Source organism: Mustela lutreola, chromosome 13 (assembly GCF_030435805.1).
Source record: "Mustela lutreola isolate mMusLut2 chromosome 13, mMusLut2.pri, whole genome shotgun sequence".
In the NCBI taxonomy this organism is placed as follows: Eukaryota; Metazoa; Chordata; class Mammalia; order Carnivora; family Mustelidae; genus Mustela; species Mustela lutreola.
The window spans coordinates 43,605,997-43,614,117 of NC_081302.1; the positions used below are offsets into that span (position 1 = coordinate 43,605,997).

The following is an 8,121-nucleotide window of genomic DNA, read 5'->3' on the forward strand; positions in this document are numbered from 1 at the left end:
AAAATCAGTTGAGGATATTTTTGTTTAGGAGAGTTTATTCCAGTTTAATTGCATTTTATATAAATATTTTGCCTAAGTCAAAAGGGGAGGCAAAGGATGACAATCCCAAGTATTTCCTGTGATTGGGAAATAAACCCCAATTAAGAAAATATTCTGAAGTCCAGCTGTCTGACTTCAAAATACAGCTTAGCTACTTGTTTAATATATAATTGTGGTAAATCATTTAAGTGCTCCAAGCTTCCATTTCCCTGCTTACAAAATGTAAATAACAAGTTTTAAATAAAAGGTTTTCCTCAAGGCTGTGTTATGTCTTGAACTGTGTCCTCCAAAAAGATATATTTAAGTCCTAACTCCTGAGGCCCGTGAATACGACCTTCCTTGGAAAAGGGATCCATGCAGATGTAATCAATTAAGATACAGTCATTAGGGTAGATCCTAATCCAATAGGACTGTTGTCCTTAGAATCAGAAAAGGTCCTGTGAAGACAAAGATACACAGAGAGACGGCCATGGTACAGTGGAGACAGACACTAGACTGATGCAGCTGCAAGCCAACGGATGTCAAGGACTGCTTGAGGACACCAGAAACTAAAGGAAAGGCATGCAACATGTTCTCTCCGAAGAGCCTTCAAGAAAATATTTCTCTCCCTATACCTTGATTTCAGATTTGTGGCCTCCAGAACTGTGAGAGAATAAATTTCTATTGTTTTAAGCTACCCTTCAGGAAACTAATACAGGGTAGGTATGGGTTATTAAACAGACTTCTATATCTAAAGTACTCAGAATAAATCCAGGCACATTTTAAGTGGTTTATGAGTTTGGGTTTAATATTATTGACCGCTTAGATAAAATAGAACATTCTCTTCAGGTCACTGTATTTATTCCAACATTTAGGGTCTCTTATCATTATAAAAGTAAATTTAATATAAAACTTGTAATGGTTTTGGTTTTAGATAACATTGCTATTTAATTTGTGTGAGCTTTTATTTCAGTAATTTGCCTTTGTAGTTAATGAGAATAACATTTTGATATTTGTTTGTTTATCCAAGAAATCTGAAAATACATAAAAGCATTTAAAGAATATATCAATTTTGGAAAATCACTCTCCTAGAATTTACTTTTACATGTACTACCTTTTAATAAATAATATAGAACTGTTGTTATAGGTAGAATTTTTCTAATTGTTTTCCATTTATATTACTGAAAATAGTAAGTACATTCAGATATGCTTTTTAAAATACTACATTTACTTTACCAAATTATCATATGCAAAAGGAATAAATGATTTAAAATACTGTTCCATGCATCTGGTTTTTTATTGTTTTTAATTCCAGTAGAGTTAGCATACAGTGTTGCATTAGTATCAGGTGTACAATACAGTGATTCAACAATTCTATACATTACTCAGAGATCATCATGATAAGTATATCTTTAATCTCCTTCACCTATTTCATCCATTCCCCCACGCACCCCCTCTCTGGTAACCAAAAATTTGTTCTCTATAGTTAAGAGTTTGTTTTTTGGGTTGTCTCTTTTTTCCTTTGTTTGCTTGCTTTGTTTCTTAAAATTCAATACAAGTAAAAACAGAGGGTATTTGTCTTTCTCTAACTGGACTATTTCACTTAACATTATAACCTTGAACTCCATCCATGTTGTAGCAAATGGAATTCTTTCTTATGGCTCATAATATTCCAATGTGTGTGTTTGTATGTATGTGTATAAAGAGGCGGTATATACACAGGGGTGTGCGTGTGTGTGTACATATAAATATATACATATATAATTACTTATATTATAATTATTATGTATATATAAAATAGTATGTGTATGTGTGTATACCACCTCTTTATCCATTCATCTGTCAATGGATGGACACTTGGGTTGCTTCCATAATTTGGCTATTTTTTAATGCTGTAATAAACATAGGGGTGCGTGTACCCTGTCAAATTAGTGATTTCATGCCCTTTGGTAAATATCCAGCACTGGAATGAATGGATTTTAGGGTAGTGCTATTTTTAACTTCTTGGGGAACCCCCATACTATTTTCCATAGTGGTTGCACCAGTTTGCATTCCCACCAATAGTGCACAGGGCTCCCTTTCCTCTAATTCTCAGACTTGTTTCTTGTACCTTTTATTTTAGCCACACTGACAGGCATGAGGTAATAGCTCATTGTAGTTTCAATTTGCCCTGATGTTGAGTATCTTTTCATGTATCTGTTGGCCATCTGGACGTTTTGTTTGGAAAAGTGTATTTTCATGTCCTCTGCCCATTTTTAATTAGATTATTTCAGTTTTGGGTGTTGAGTTTGAGAAGCTCCTTTATATACTTTGGATACTAACCTTTCATTGTATCACTTGCAGATATCTTCTCCCATTCTGCGGGTTGCCTTTTAGTTGTGTTGATTGTTTCCTCTGCTGTGCAAAAGCTTTTTATTTTTATTTATCCCAATAGTTCATTTTTGCTTTTGTTTCCTTTGTCACAGGAGATATATCCAGAAAAATGTTACTATAGCCCATATCAGAAAAATTACTTAATTGCTTTCTTCTAGGGTTTTTATGACTTCAGGTCTCACATTTAGGTCTTCAATCAATTTTGAGTTTATTTTCATGTACACTGTGAGAAAGTGATCCAGTTCATTCTTTTGCATGTAGCTGTCTGGTTTTCTCAACACCATTTCTTGAAGAAACTGTCTTTTTCCCATTGCATATTCTTCTCCTTTGTTGAAGGTTAACTGACCATATAACTGTGGGCTTATTTCTGGGCTCTCTATTCGATCCTATTGATATCTATTTTGTGCCCATAACATACTGCTTTGATTACTAGGAACTTGTAGTAAGTATATCTAGTATATCTTGAAATCTGGGATTGTGATAAACACAGTTTATTTGTCTTCAGGAGTGCTTTGGCTTTTTAGGGCCTTTTTGTGGTTCCATACAAATTTTAGGATTGTTTGTTCTAGTTCTGGGAAAAAGTCTGTTGGCATTTTGATAGGGATTGGATTAAATCTACAGATTCCTTCAGATAAGAAGGATATTTTACAAATTTTTTTATTTTTATTCTTATTTTTTATTTTTATAAAAAAATATTTATTTTTCCAATCCATGAACATGGAATGTCTTTCCATTTTTTTGGTATTATCTTCAATTTCTTTCATCAGTGTTTTATAGTTTTCAGAGTACATGTGTTTTACTTCTTTGATTAGGTTTATTCCTAGGTGTCCTATTATTTTTGAGCAACTGTAAATTATTTTTCCCTTGATTTCTCTACTACTTCATTATTAAGGATATAGAATTGCAACAGATTTCTGCACACTATTTTTACATCCTGTGACTTTAATGAGTTCATTTATCAGTTTTAGTAGTGTTTTGGTGGAATCCTTTGGTTTTCTATATAGAGTAGCGTGTCATCTGCAAGTAGTGGAAGTTTCACTTCTTCCTTACCAGTTAAAAGCCTTTCACTTCTTCTGTCTCCTGATTGCTGTGGCTACAACTTCCAGAACTATGCTGAATAAAACTGGTGAGAGTGGACATCCTTATTTCTTGTGTCTGATCTTAGGGGGAAAGTTCTCATTTTGTTACCACTGAGTATAATGTCAACTGTGGGTTCTTCATACATGGTCTTTCTTATGTTTCATTCACCTGGTTTTTATCAAGAAACCCATTAAATTTTAATATTCTGTGATAAATGATAAATATAGCATTTAAATACTTAATGCAAAATTAATTCTAAAGATCAAGAATTAATCTTGCTTAAGATTAAATTAATCTTAATTTTGCTTTAGCTTGAAATTAGCAATATAAAAGATATTTAATTATCAGTTTAAATGTTCATCTTTTTACATAAATGCTAATATATTACCAATGTTCAAATGGACACATTGGTTAAAAAGAAAATTACTGTTTTGTTTCATATGACAGCAGTAATTTCTAAAGATTTCTCACTTCATGACATGTATATTGATATTCTAACCATCTCATCCTCACTTCTCTTTTAATGATATCCCTAGTAGAAAAGAGGACATCATCATTAAATAGCTGCAAGAAATAGAACATTTTTAAAAGAAAAAGTAGAAGAGGAGAAAAAGAAATATGAGCAGAAGGAGTGCTAGAAGCAAGAGGAAAAGAAGAGGACAAAAAGACCTCAGGTAGTAAGGGCAATTCTTTGAAAATATTCATTGTAGGGCACCTGGGTGGCTCAGTGGGGTAAAGCCTCTGCCTTTGACTCAGGTCATGATCCCGGGATCCTGGGATTGAGCCCCACATAGGGCTCTCTGCTCGGCAGGGTTCCTGCCCCCACCCCCACCTGCCTCTCTGCCTATCTGTGATCTCTCTCTGTCAAATAAATAAATAAAATATTAAAAAAAAAATTCATCATTATCCCATTAATGTGAGAAACAGAGAAAATTACTAGTAGCATGCTGTATACCTTGGAAAATTTCCAGGACAGATGGAAAATCTTATGCTTGATTTTGATATATTAGTGAAGAATGGGCTTCTATAATGTGTACAGAGCCATAGGTTACTTGTTTACTTCCACAGAAGCCTCAAAAAGTACTCATAAGGACCCTATAGAATACAAGGAGTACTGACTTCCACATGGGGAAGCATAGGCCATTCATTCTTACATCTGCCACAGCATTCAAAAGAAAATACTTCTTTAGAAGTATTTTTAAAACAATAATTTTATAGAAACTGTAAGCTGACTTTATGGCTCTACTAATCCAAAGATGACCCTTTAAGATATGGTAAATTTGAGCAGTTTGCCTTTGTTTATTAACCATACCAGTAAACTAATTTTCAGCCATATGCGAACATTAGTCCTAACCATCAGTTTCAAAGACATCTGAATTAGGTTTCATCAGTTTCAGGTACATCTGAATTACAAAGCAAACTTAAAAAATAGGTCAATTATCCAGGTTTACCTTAAGACTAAAATATTTTAATCAGAAAAATAAACCTGAAAATATCTAAACATAGAACAAAGCAAAATAAATCCTTAATTGCATTTAATAAGAATTGCTTAATAAATTTAGGCCATAGACTTGATCTTGGACTCAATTGAGATAATGTATTTGGAAGTATTTAGTAATTATAAGCAATTTAAGTTTTACTTCGAATCTTCTCAGATGACTAACATACAATATTTTCATTCCTATGAAGTCAATATGTTAAAGAATTTTCTGGATACTTAAATCGTAATTATCCTACAGAACACTAAATCAGGCATCAACAAATAGTGGCCCACTGACCAAATTCAGTTCATCTCCTGCTTTGTTTTTGTTTTTGTTTTAAAGATTTTGTTTATTTATTTGACAGACAGAGATCACGAGTTGGCAGAGAGGCAGACAGAGCAAGAGGGAGAAGCAAGCTCTCTGCTGAGCAGAGAGCCCAATGTGGGGCTCAATTCCAGGACCGTCAGATCATGACCTGAGCCAAAGACAGAGGCTTTAACCCACTGAGCCACCCAGGAGCCCCCATCCCATCTCCTGTTTTTTAAATGAATTTCTACTGGAACTCAGTTACAGCCATACTCATTCTTTTTGTATGCCTATGATTGCTTTCATGCTACAATGACAAAAAGTTGAGAAGCTGTATCAGAAACTGCATGGTCTGTTTACTCTCTAGCCCTTTACAGGGAACATTTGCTGGACTCAGAACTAGATTATATTTTCATTAATTGCTTAGTCTGATTTTTTAACATAAATCTAAAGTAAAAATAAATTTAACAATTTACATAAGAGTACTTGATTCTTAGGTTTTATGGCCAATCCTGTCTAAAAGTAGTTCAGTAATTTCTCTTTACAATAAAAATTCCTCTAATAATACTTCTTCATACTTTATTAATTTAGCCATCCGAATGAAAAAAGTTGAGTCATAAGTCTCTTTTATAAAATGAGGAAGTTGGACAAGAAGATCTCAATAGTAAATAGTTAAATCATTATGATTCCATAATTAAATATGAGATATTAAGACAGATGTTGCTCACAAACTTTATTTTTAGCCATGAACATAAGTACAGTGAATGTTTAGACATTAGGTAATATAATGGCTGTTGAGGAGCATGATATTTAGTTCCATTTGTAACAGCTAGATACTGAGTTCCTAATATGTTCCTGCTTAAAATAAAATTCAGTGTCCATATGATGTATCTTTAAAATAAAATAGGAATTTGCATGAGTGTACGCTAATTTTCAAAAGTGTGTCGATCTTTGAAAGAACACAAAAAATTATTTATAGATAGTGCTTCACATTTTTTCAGGTAATATGAATAGCAGAGACTCATTACTACAAAATCGTTATTAGGACTTTTTTTTTCTTTTTTACAAAAAGGAAAAATACTATAAAGCAATTTTTCAAAGAGGTCAGACATTTAGATATGCCTTGTAACAGCTTGAAAATGCCAAGAGTCTGTGAAAGAGGAGAAAAAAAAAATGTGTAGATTAGCCAGAAGGAAGAAGAGAAATGAATTTTCTTGGGAAAACTAACAGTTCCACAAAATTTAAAAATTTTTTCATCATTGATTAAAATGATAATCCTGTTACTTACAAAATGAAGAGATTTCTAAGTTTACCCAAGGTTATGCATCACAAAAGCACAGAAAAGAATAAGACTCTTTGAGAACCTAAGAAAACCACAGGATATGTTGAGGTCCGTGAATGGGAAGACTTTTTTTTTTTTTAGAAATAAAGACATGATACATAATTTTAAAAATTGTGTGATTCTCATTCAAACTAACCTCAGGTTCTAATTATTTGTCTTTACAACCAACACACTTATTCTCCAAACCAATGCTCCTATATTTAAACTTTTAAGATCAATTTTGGTTTTAAAATTTGCATCTTCCCTGTTTTTTTGTTAGTTTAGCTAAGAGTTTTGTCAATTTAATTGATCTTTTCAAAGAAACATTTTTGGTATCATCAATTCTCTGTTATTTTTCTATTCTCTATTTCATTTTTATCCACTGCAATTTTGCCCTTCTTTTTCTAATTTTTAAGGTGTAAATTTAGGTTCCTGATTTGAGATCTCTTTAAATGTAGGTATATATTGGTATAACTTTTCCCCTGAAAATAGTCTTCATTGTATCCCATAATTTATTTTGTTTTTATTCACCTGTACTTTTTGTTTTGTTATTTTGTCACCAAGAAGTTGATTTTATTGGACTTATTGTCATTCATTTATTCCTTTCATTAGAATTTTAATAGACTTCTGTGTGTATTTGTGCAGGTGTGTACACACCAGTTATCCCATTATATTTTCTGCTATTTACTATTTTTAATTATAAAGTATAATTGACATGTAATATTGTTATATTATTTTCAGATGTATAACATATTGATTCAACCATTATATACATTATGAAATGCTCACCATAAGTATATTACAATATTATTGTTTATATTCCTTAAACCATACTTTTAATCCCATGACTTTTTTAAAACCAAAAGTTTGTACCTCTTAATCCTTAATCTCCTTCACACATTACACCCATCTTTAAGTATCTTCTAATTTCCCATACTCCTTCATCAACTCATTAAGCATGTGTTGTTTAATTACCCTACATTTGTGAATTTTTCAGTTTGTCCTTTGTTATTGATTTCTAGCTTCATCCCATTTTCTTTGGAGAAGACACTTCATCTGATTTTCATCTTTTTAAATTAATCCTTGTTTAATGGTCTAAAATATTGTCTATCTTGAACAGCATTCCATATGGATTTAAAAGGATGTATATCCTGCTGTTGTTGGCTGTAGTATTCTATGTGTCTATTAGGTCTAGATGATTTAAAGTTTTCTATTGGCCTTCTGTCTAGACAGTATGTCTATCTTGGAAAGTGGAATATTACTAATTATTACTGTAGAACTATTTCTCCATTCAATGTTTCTTTCATAATTTCAGGACTGTATTGTTTGGTGCATATATGTTTTTAATTGTTACCTCTTCCTGATGTATTGACCTTTTCATCAAAAAATAATATTCTTGTCTCTTGTAGATTGTTTTTTTTTTTACTTACACTGTAAAGTTGCTATGTTTTATTAGTATAGCCTCTACCACTCTTTCAGTTATTTGTTTGCATGAAGTACCTATCATTTACATGAAGAACCTTTCACTAACCTATTTGGTGT

General features: G+C 32.2%; 1 long non-coding RNA gene across 2 annotated transcripts; it reads left to right on the forward strand.

Annotated features, from left to right (window-relative positions):
* Positions 1-311: 311 nt before the first annotated feature.
* On the forward strand, positions 312-6,182 carry LOC131813880 (uncharacterized). 2 transcript variants are annotated; one of them, XR_009347021.1, is made up of 3 exons: positions 312-737; positions 4,008-4,145; positions 5,317-6,182. It is a non-coding gene; the product is annotated as an uncharacterized LOC131813880 (long non-coding RNA). The 2 variants fall into 2 exon arrangements; XR_009347022.1 differs by having other exon boundaries at positions 4,011-4,145.
* The last annotated feature ends 1,939 nt before the right edge of the window (positions 6,183-8,121 follow it).